Source organism: Danio rerio, chromosome 22 (genome assembly GCF_052040795.2).
Source record: "Danio rerio strain M-AB ecotype USA chromosome 22, GRCz13ab, whole genome shotgun sequence".
In the NCBI taxonomy this organism is placed as follows: Eukaryota; Metazoa; Chordata; class Actinopteri; order Cypriniformes; family Danionidae; genus Danio; species Danio rerio.
In genome coordinates, this window is record NC_141042.1 from 32,889,006 (window position 1) to 32,900,000 (window position 10,995).

The window sequence follows — 10,995 nt, forward strand, 5'->3', positions numbered from 1 at the left end:
AATGTCACAATATGCATCGTGGCATTATGACGATTTGATTACGATATGACGTCCGTTTTCTCTTATTAGTTGAGCTGTTTGCACGTGAGCTACGTTACACCTGCTGTCGCACGTGAGTTCAGATTGGAGCAGCAGTAATGTTAGCAGACCAAGATGAGTGGAGCTGAAATAGAGGATGGCCCATCCTCTCAAAATCAGACGTCTGGCAACATTTCGGTTGTACAGTCATTGCTTTAGACTCGTCCGCTTTTTGACACGCATACTGGGTCAAACATCCTAAGTTTTAAAGTCTTCACAGTGATTTACATACTTTGCACAGCAACAGGGATACCTCCTAATGGTGTTGAAAGAGTCAAATACTGTATTTATAAGGTACAATTCACCCTAAAATATCATTCTGTCTTCATATAATGTTCCCGCCGCAAAAATCACACATGACGTGAGCTGTTACTACAGAAGGCGGACTTTGAGAGAGGCGCGCGTATGGCAAGCCGTTTTAGCATTTAAACCTTTGTTCTGACTATCCATAAATATATTTAGAGATATCTCTAATTATATTTTGACTAGTCATAATTATAATTCGACTAGTCAGAATGACAATTAGAGATATCTGCAATTACAATTGTACTAGTACGAAATCAGATTGGAGATATCTGCAAATATATTACGACTAGTCATATTCCTCTATTGACTTCCATTGAAAAATATTTGCAGATATCTCTAAATGAGTTTTGACTAGTCACAATTGTAATTAGAGATATCTCTAAATGAAATTAATTAAATATTAATTAAATACCTGGAAATGTGGATTTTTTTTTTTGCACACACAAAAAACGCAAGTAACCAAGCAAAGCCTTAAGCTCTTACTGTTAAATTCAATTGAATAGAAAGCTTATTTTTTTTGTGCACCTTTACTTACATTGTTCCTTAATTTTGTCTCTGTCATTTGAATAATATTTTTAAAGAAGTTTTTAAATTAGTTTATTTTCCAGAGACAGGCCTGTTTAATTTATTTTCTTAAAGAAGGTTAAGTTTAACAAGTTGAAACAAAAGAAATACATAAAAAATAGTTTACTTGGTAAAATTTGCATTTCAGTTTAATTTTCAATTTTTATTCCAAATATCGTGATACATATCGAATCGTGAACATTATATCGTGATGCACATCGTATCGTGAGCTGAGTGTATCGTTACACCCCTAGTGTCCACTAGTGTGGGTATCTGCAGGCCAGCGGGAGGTTGGGGAGAAGTTAAAAGGGCTTCTTTTTGGTCTGTTTGGACCTAAGAAATGGAGGAAAAACTAGTGTAAATTTGGCTGGGGCAACCGTGTCTGTTAGAAGTGTCGTCTGAGCAATATCACAACCGGGTCGAAAAAGAAAAAGGTTGAGAAATGATTTCCTTTAAACGCCAGGTGAGCAAAATATGTACATTTTCTACCCCAGTAAAGGCTTCCTTCTCATTGTGTAGTTAACAACTAAAGATATACCACGTGATCTCACATTGTTTCCATGTCACTTCTCGTGTGTTTTGTTGTGAGATGTAGTTTGCGGACCGAGACAAAGTTGTCGGCGATTCTTTTGATTGTAAAGACATGCAGTGTGAAACTCCGTGGATAAACCATCTTGTAGTCTAAACACAGAAACTCTACCCCAGATGCAGTGTGAAAACATCTGTTTTCAGCTTTAAAAACTAGTCTGAACTCGGCATTTCACTTTCTGTAGTGAATTTAAAACACCAGCAGGGGGCAACGAGTGAGTCTTGTAAATATATTCAAATCAGATTGGTTTGCATTGATTTGGAAAGTATACATCTTCACAAGCAGCAGTTCATCTGATGGATACATATGACCAACCCAAACAAGACTTGACGCGTGTTTCTCTCAAGCATCATTATTCATTACACAAATTACTTCAAGGTCACTTTCTGGAACCAATATGCATCTTGGAAGCTTAAACGTGTCCATTGAAATGTATCAAGTGTCATAAATGCCTAGATCTTAAAATGCATGAGAGATATTTAAAAATTCTTGTTTGCTAATCTGAGCTTGGAATGGTAGTTCATTCTCATCAACCTGATAATGATTGTGTACGCTACGCAAGATATTTATGGATGCGATAATGACAGAAAGGATCAGGTTTACCACTGAGAGCTGAAATAAGAGTCCTAAAGCCATCTGAAGGCGATGCTACTGCCCAATTATTGATGGACGTCGATGCTCGTTCCAAATTCATGGGATTCTCTTCTATTACTGGCACTTCAGCATGTACAGCAGGGATCATGTACACTTGCTGCCCTGTTCAGATAAATACAACACACAGACTCATTGACAATACGTGCTTTAGCCTACATTTTTGTAACAACATACATTTGGCTGCAGTTTCTTAATAAAATGAACGCTTCGGTGGCAGTATGACACCAACAACTTTGTTCCTTTTCACACTAATATTTACAGGGTCATATTATAAATAAATAAATAAATACATTTTTATGCAGTTTTTTTTTCACAACACTAAACGAAAACCACAAAACAGCTTTAATCGTGTCTATTAGTTGTAATCGAATGTATTTGTCTCCCCTTTCTATCTCCATATGGACAACTTGCTGGTGTGGTAAGTTTGCTCAGTAGCTCACCTTGTATGGTGTTGTGTTGTGCTGCCGGTTTTAGTCCGGTGAAGCATGGTTTCACAAACAATAGGGGTGTCAAAATTAATTGTTTCTTTGATGCACCGTGATGCAGACGCGGACAATTCGGTATTGGTTCAGTAATAATCATAACCGGTTATTATGTACTGACGTCATTTATCTCCTATGCGCTCTGTCGCGAGGGAGGTGAGCGCGAGTATTTACAACACTCAGCCAACTCAGGGCCAGTCCGTGGCATAGGCCCCATAGGCAAATGCTAAGGGCACTGTATATCCAGGAGGGTGCCAGAAAGGAGCACGGTTCAGTTGGTTTTGTTTTCGATATTCTTGACACGCATTCAGTTACAGACGGCAATAACTCAAAAACCTCTATCCCTAAAAAGATCTAAAGTGTGTTTCCTACAAAAAGACAAAGCTGGTTATGTTTCACAGCTGTCTTTCTTTTTTTTTGCTCCACGCTACGAGTACTGCTCCGTTTAAGCCCTCGCAATATGTGTTTAGCCGGGATAGCTCGCGCTTAGAGGAGCTCTCAGCAAGGGAGCGTCGGAAAAGTGCTTATTTTTTTCGTTTTTTTTTTAGTTTTTCTGCTCCGCTCTTCGCGAGCTCTCCCTGTTGCGAGGGCTCAAGTGTGTGTGTGCGTGTGTGTGCGCGTGTGTGTGCGCGTGTGTGTGCGCGTGTGTGTGCGCGTGTGTGTGCGCGTGTGTGTGCGCGTGTGTGTGTGCGCGCGTGTGTGTGCGTGTGCGTGTGTGTGTGTGTGCGCGCGCGCGCGTGTGTGTGTGTGTGTGTGTGTGTGTGTGTGTGTGTGTGTCTGTGTGTGTGCGTGTGTGTGTGTGTGTTTGTTTCTTTGGTGCTGTCTATGTTTGTGTTTGAATGAGAGACAGTGTGGTGCTGTGTCTCTGTGTGTTTATACAGACAGCTTGTTATAGCCTCTCCTCTAAAATATAACACTGTATATGGAAAGCATCGTCAATGCACCATGATGCACCGAAATATCGAATTGAACTGAATCGAAGGCATGATAATCGTAACCGAACCGTGAGACCAGTATAGGGTCACACCTCTAACAAACAAGATAAAACAATGTAAAATCAAGGTAAAACTACGTGTTCGCTGTGCATTTTTTCTGTTACGTTTGCTTTTGGTAACACTATTGGGTGGGTTTAGGTCAGTGGTTTCACTTGGTCTGTACAACAAGCTTCGCCTTCTCATAGACGAGAACTTGAAGGACATGTATCTGAAACATACTATGCTAACGCATTTCATATTTGCATAAATGTAGACAGCACCCTCTAGTGGATATTTTATCTGAAATGTGCAACAAAACATACATGAAGCAACATATTTTATGTTTCGAAAAAATTTAGGCTGAGGCAGAGCCTGGGCTGAATATGTCATAAACATTATGACCAGCATTGATTTGATTTGGCATGTAACACAAAATGGACAAACAAAAGCACTGCTGTTTGATCACAGTGCTTGGTTCCAGTAGATCATGTCAAAGTTCATGGAGAAGAAGCGTGACTATTTTTATCCAGCTGGTTGCATCCTGTTGTAAAGAATAAAGTTCAATTGAATAGTTTGGCCTGTGGTCATGCTATTTATGAGGTGATGCTGGCTTGTGTGTCTGACCAGGTGAAATGTATTCATTTAGTCAGTCTCACATATTCTGGTACACACAAGTCTTGTTGAGTTTTAGACTATCGACAAGGTGTAGTTCAAATTAGATTTTGTCCAAAAATCATTGTTTTTACCATGATTAACAGGAGACACCGTCTAAAATGCCATTTAGTGCAATGTTGTTTCACATGTCCAAGACTTTGATAAAATTTGAAAAAAATCCAGTCCACAATTACTTTTTATATTTAAAATACATTAATTTTATGTGTTTTTTCACCAAATCAGTGACGTCATTTATGAGTTTGACAATTAAAGAGCTAGGGTGCTTTCTCACCTACACTTTTGTTTCGAAACCTGTCTCGTTTGCCCAATTAGCGTGGTTCGTTTGGCATATGTGAAACAATCATTTGCGCTCGGATCTGCGCCAAAACAATCCAACAATGAGGTGGTCTCGGCTTGATTGAAACGAACTCTGGAGTGGATAGATTGTAGTGAGAAAGCAATACAATCCAAGCCCGGTTACATCACAGTGTTTTATGGAAATGTAATAGGCATACGGCTATATGAAGAGAGAATTATGAGTGAGGGAGGTCATTCAACAGACATCCCAAGTCTCCCAGAAGTTTCAGTAGTCTCTCGCAAATACATGGAGACTCCAGGATGCCCGCAATTGAGTGGTAATCTCTCGGTAATCACGTGTCTCCCTCCCGGTCCTCAAATACGTCGCGCACCCTTTTCACCCCTCTCCACCGCATCCCTCCTCGCTTTTCAGACACGTCACCTGCACCCTGACAAACACCACCAAACCACCACCCCCCGACAGCTGAGCAGAACTCTATATAAAAAAACGTGAAACTCTGACTAATGTGAGGAGGGTTTACTCGCACGTGACTTGTTTTAGCTCTTTTAGTCTCTTTAGAAACTTGGCCGTGTGAAAGCGAACCGCACCAAGAACAAAGAGCAACAATGCAACAATTTTAATCCCCATTTCGGAACAACTGAATCGATTCACAGGTGTGAAAGCTCCCTTAAAATCCTGTAATTATTTTTTTTTTTATCAAGGCTGAGGTTAATTAACAGATTTATGTTAAACAAATTGAAATATTAATCTCATGCATTTTTACAGCAGTTTAATTTAGTGGATGTTTTCATCCTGAATTTAACAAAGTAGTACATTTGCCCAAGAGTGTATTGTGTTTTTTTTATTATTTTTTTTATTCAAAACATTTTTTAAAAATGTGTGTCGAAATAAGATTTGTCAGCCAAAATCATTCTGCTAGCTGAAACAGAGACAAAGTTTTGTCCAAATGAATACTCAAAATCACCCAAGAGTGGATGAAAACATCCCCAACTGCATATAAGGGTTAAGAAATTGGTTTAAAAGATTGTTCTAAAGTACTAAGGTTTTCTTATGGAAAAACGAAAACCCTTGGAAAACATTTTTTCAATACAATCCAAGCCCGGTTACATCACAGTGTTTTATGGATATTTGATTATGATTTATAAACTCTAAGAGAGTAGTGCACTTAAACATCATACATTTAACTTTTTTTCAGCGAAATGTACGTGACCCATGAGGTGAGTTACGGGTGAGGCAGGTCAGAAGTTAATGGGGAAGGATATTGCAGTTTGTTTTTGTTGCACGATTTACAGGGCAGGACTCACGTTTCAACTGCAGTACACACTTGCGTTACTCTGTCCTAATTCTGATTTGCTGTTGCTAAACTGGACACAACACTGAAAGATTTAAAGGGCAAACGGAGAGCAGGGTTCTTGCATAATGACTGCTGTCTAAATGGACCCTTTTCCACCAGCTCTTTACTGCTGTTTCCTGGACACAGCAATTTAGTCAAGGATGAGGCCTCAGTTTACTCTTAAAAACTGACCCTGAAACTACACGGCACAGCAGGTTCTGTCTGCACAAGATTGCATTTTCTTGACATTTATGCTGGTAGATCATCATATCATGTCAACAGTATTATTCTGTATTATAAAAGTAGCATCCGGTTTGAAATGTCATCACTTCAAAAATGTACTTTCACTCACTCTCAAGACTGTTATTGCCTCTTGGTTTATACTATAGACCTTTATGAGGGATATAAACAAAAACAATGGTCCCAACGTACAGTATTTCCTGTTTTACATTTATCATGTCTATAGCATCCGAGAATCCAGAAAGGGTACACATATTGATAAATAATGTTTTAAGATTAAGTTATGATTGAATTGGCTTTTGTTAAAGTTATTAAATAGCTTGATAACAAACAGGAAATTTTCATGGGCCAATGACATAGTAAATAGTGTATTGTTTTTTGATCCATTCTATAGAAAAGTGTATTATACGTTTTATATTTTTTATACGTTTTTATATGTTTCTGTGTGGAGTTTGCATGTTCTCCCTGCCTTCGCGTGGGTTTCCGGTGCTCCGGTTTCCCCCACAGTCCAAAGACATGCGATACAGGTGAGTTAGGTAGGCTAAATTGTCTGTAGTGTATGAGTGTGTGTGTGAATGTGTGTGTGGATGTTTCCCAGAGATGGGTTGCGGCTGGAAGGGCATCTGCTGTGTAAAAACTTGCTTGATCAGTTGGGGGTTCATTCTGCTGTTGCGAGCCCGGATTAATAAATGGCAGACAAGAAAATGAATGAATATATATATATGTATATATGTATACATGTATGTGTATGTATGTATGTATATATATATATATATATATATATATATATATATATATATATATGTGTGTGTGTGTGTGTGTGTGTGTGTGTGTGTGTGTGTGTATCACCACGTACGATATCACCACATGGGCTCAGGAGAGAAGCGAAAACGGCGGACACAGAAGTCTTTACAGCAACATGGACACCTCCAAAAGGTGTTAAAAGTGTCACATACTGTACTTAATGTCATTTCCATCTTAATGTAATGTATTTTTGGCCGCAAAATCACTCATAATAAGTTTGATTACTACCGAGAGGACTCGCGCATGCGAGCCAAGGATACCTACTTTAGTGAACAGAACCTGCGTAGGCTGTGAATAAAATCTAATTAAGTTGTAAATAAAGTTCAGTTTGTTGCACAGAGCAATCGTTCGAGAGTCCGCAGAAAGTATGATTTGCATGTGTGTGTTTTTTTTTCTCACAGTGACGGCAGTTTGAGAAATAACAATAATAATAGGCTACTTATATTATTTTACATATTCACAATCGTGAAAAAAACGAGATCTTTATTCTAAGCAAAAAATATATATATATAAATCGCGATTCTCATTTAACTAATTTGGAAAACCATTGTCAAATACCACAATATGTAGTTACATCCACAAATGCCAGTTAAAGCTGTACTGTGCCAAAAGGAGGCCCTATATTAACAGTGTCCAGAAGTACTGTCGACTTCGCTGGGCTCGGAGCCATCTGAGATGGACTATCACACTGTGGAAATGTGTACTGTTGTCAGATGAATCAGCATTTCAGATTTTTTTTGGGGAGAAATGGACGCTGTGTGCTCCGAACTAAAGAAGAAAAGGGTCATCCAGACTATTACCAGCAACAAGTCCAAAAGCCAGGGTCTATCATGGTATGGGGTTGTGTTACTGCCTTTGGCAAAGGAAACCTTCACTTCTGTGATGACACCATTAATGTTGAAAACACATCGAGATTTTGAAGCACAATATGCCGCTGCCTTTTTAGGGACACCCATGCAAAACCACATACTGCACAGTGCACACATTACAGTGTGCCCTGTCTGTGGAGAAAGAGGATACAGGTTCTTGACTAGCCTACCCGCAGTCCCGACCTGTCTCCAGTAGAGAATGTGTGGCACGTTTTAAAGTGCAAAATTTGACTCCAAAGACCTCGTACTGTTGCCTACCTTCAGAGTTGTTTGCAAAAAGAATGGGACAAAATTACACCTGAAAAACTTCATCACTTAGTGTCTTCAGCCCCTAAACGTCTTTAAGTGTTGTGAAAAGGAATGGCAACATTACAAAGTGGTAAATGCTTTAATGCTTTAAGAACCTGAATTGGAATATGTGTTTATTTAAAAATAAATATCATGAAGAACCCATTAAATAATGTTTGTTGTTGTATTGTCTGCAATGAAATACAAGTCAAAGTAAATTTAGAAATCTTTTTTTATTTGCATTTTCCATACTGTCCTACCTTTTTCTGTTTTGGGGTTGTAGTATAATATAACATTTTGTAGAAAACTCAAAAGTTTTATATTACTATTTGCAGGTGTTGTATTATCATAGCAACTATAGGATAATAACACGTTTATTCAAGTACTTTTTCTAAAACATCATGTATTTACTATACATTGCTATGTCTTTTTCCATTTGAGCTCAAAGGCTTTTGGTGTCGAGCCACAATCTCTGTGTGACGGTTTGAGTTCTTGAACCGAACAGCATCAATCAAACCCTGTCACGGGTCGCCATGCTAGTTTAGCGCTGGTATTTTGACAGCAAGCACACATTGACCCCCTCCCTGAGTAAAGCTGATATCATTGTGTGAGGAGTCTCCTACTGTTGTTTGTGTTGAGCACTTAAAGCTTCTTGACTCCTGTGCTCAAGATGTAGTGAAAAATGAGGCTTTTTGGAGGCTTGGCTTGAAATCAAATGTTCAGAACACGGCTTTTTGCTTGCTGCACCTTTTGAACTTTGTCTCTTTGAGTTTGAAGCTTTTTGTTATGTGTCATTGAAAATGGTTTTAGTGGGTAGCAACAAAGTTTGTGTAAAATAAAATTTTACTATGTTAATTTTGCTAGCGCACATTGTTAGCGCAGTTTGCCACCCGCTTCAGCCACAATATTCTTAATCAGTTTAGTTTAGTTTGCTACATAGAAATGATGTGCAAAATGAAAGCCCTGCCCCCTACTTAATATTCTGTTTCAGTTGGAAGTACATCAACATAATGAAATAAAAGTCTCAGCACCTTCCCCTTCACACGTAGACTTCAAAAAACGTCATCAATTTCAAACCAAAATTGACCACTTGTTTTTCGAATTAGTTAAGACCCTTCAGTCTAATTTAGTCACACTGTTTGCGTAATACCTTGTTTTGGTGTGCTTTCTCACAACAGGATCATGTTTACCCAGTAGGTGGAAAGTAGCTGGTCTCTTGTGACTGTTTGAACACAATTAACCACAAGAGCGATTTGCACTATGGAAGTAATTGGTCCAAATTTGTTTTCGACAGCCTCTGGAAGTGGTCAAAGTGGACATGTTCTGATGGTTAACTACTTGTCGTCAGATTGACGAAGACGCGTCTTAATATCAAGTTACAGGTACTTACTGTGGGATAGGGCTAGGCATGGATGGAATGATAACAAGGTTTACTGCGGTTTGGAAAAAGGGTTTTAATACCGCTAAAATGTTCTGTTGTACCTATCCCAAGGTATATGTAAGGTTTTTAATGTATTTTTTGTTGTTGTATAGAAATGAGTGTTTTTGAATCTAAAGGAGAGAGCAGAAGTCAATGATTTATTTTCATTATTATTATTTAGTCTGACATGTTTACTGCTACAAAATTATATTAATGTTTCTTAAAATAAAATATATTGTGTTGTTTTTTTGGTTTGTTTTTGTTTTACCTAGACGTTTGAAATAACTTATTTTAGAGCAATAATCACAATACCGTGATATCATGTTTTTTTTAATTTTTTTTATTCAAGGTTATCATACCGTCAGAAACTTACACCGGCCCATGTCTAGATAGGGTTTCACACTATATCGCTTGAGCATAAATACTTTAATGTGTGAATCTGCAATAGTTACATTGGAATAATAGTTAATCATAAAACACAGTTAACACATGACTTGAACTATTTTTAATTGAACTATAATCAAATAGTGACAGATTTTTTTTATTTAGATGTTTTTAAGGCCTCTGACTGTAAAAATTCAAGTACATTTGAAATTAAAGTAAGTTTGGACACTAAAAATTGAAAGATTGTTTATTTATACAGAGAAGACCGTATAGTGTTATTTCGCATTTGCAATTTGTACCGTAATACTGTAAGACTCCAATGGAAACTATTTTGTTGATTTGTATCTTTGTTCTGTTGTTTTGTAAGCTGTAATTTTGTATATATCATGCAGATGCACTCCCCTATAAAATCATCAAATCAATGTTAAATTACGAATTAATAGTCATCTTGTGAAATTATTCTCATATCGCAATACTAAATATCCCAACGTCAGTTTTTTCCAATATCATGCAGCCCTACAGTGTGATGATCCTAATGACACGTTTGCAATGTTTGATGTACTACAAATGATGAGTTCAGATGCAAAAACCTCTAAGTGTCATTGGAATTTTCTTCTACTATGAGGATTTTTCTCAGCCTCTTACGTTTGTGTTGTTTTGAAAGTGATAATAAAATAACCTATTAATTGCTATAAAATTGAAACTACTGAATCAAGCCTGATAAAAATCCTAATTTTAGAAGAACATTTTAGAAGGCACTTAGAGGTTTTTGTATCTGAAACCTTCAAATGTTTAAAAAGGCACAATATTGCTTATTATGATTTGTTTTTGGTAGTGACAACACCTAACACAGGGTTAAAGGAATATTTGACTGTATTTGTGTGGACAATTAGAAAAAAATTACCTCAGAAAGTATTGCTAAAGAAAGTCAGACATACAGCGCTGTGCTTTTGCGTGTCCCTACATTGTTTTCCTACACTGTTCCACACTCTGTTCACTGTGAGATAACAGAGCCCTGCAGGTCTCAGGCTTATCAA

At 37.7% G+C, this 10,995-nt stretch overlaps 1 protein-coding gene and 1 long non-coding RNA gene across 32 annotated transcripts in view; one reads left to right on the top strand and one right to left on the bottom strand.

Moving 5' to 3' along the window:
* Positions 1-10,483, bottom strand: part of LOC147838590 (uncharacterized) — a 35,320-nt gene extending 24,837 nt beyond the window's left edge. Inside the window, exon 1 of the long non-coding RNA XR_015522284.1 lies at positions 10,435-10,483. This is a non-coding gene — a long non-coding RNA (uncharacterized LOC147838590). The remainder of the gene's footprint in view (positions 1-10,434) is intronic.
* add3a (adducin 3 (gamma) a) overlaps positions 1-10,995 on the top strand; it is a 213,164-nt gene that overhangs the window by 21,971 nt on the left and 180,198 nt on the right. The gene's annotated exons all lie outside the window — the stretch shown is intronic.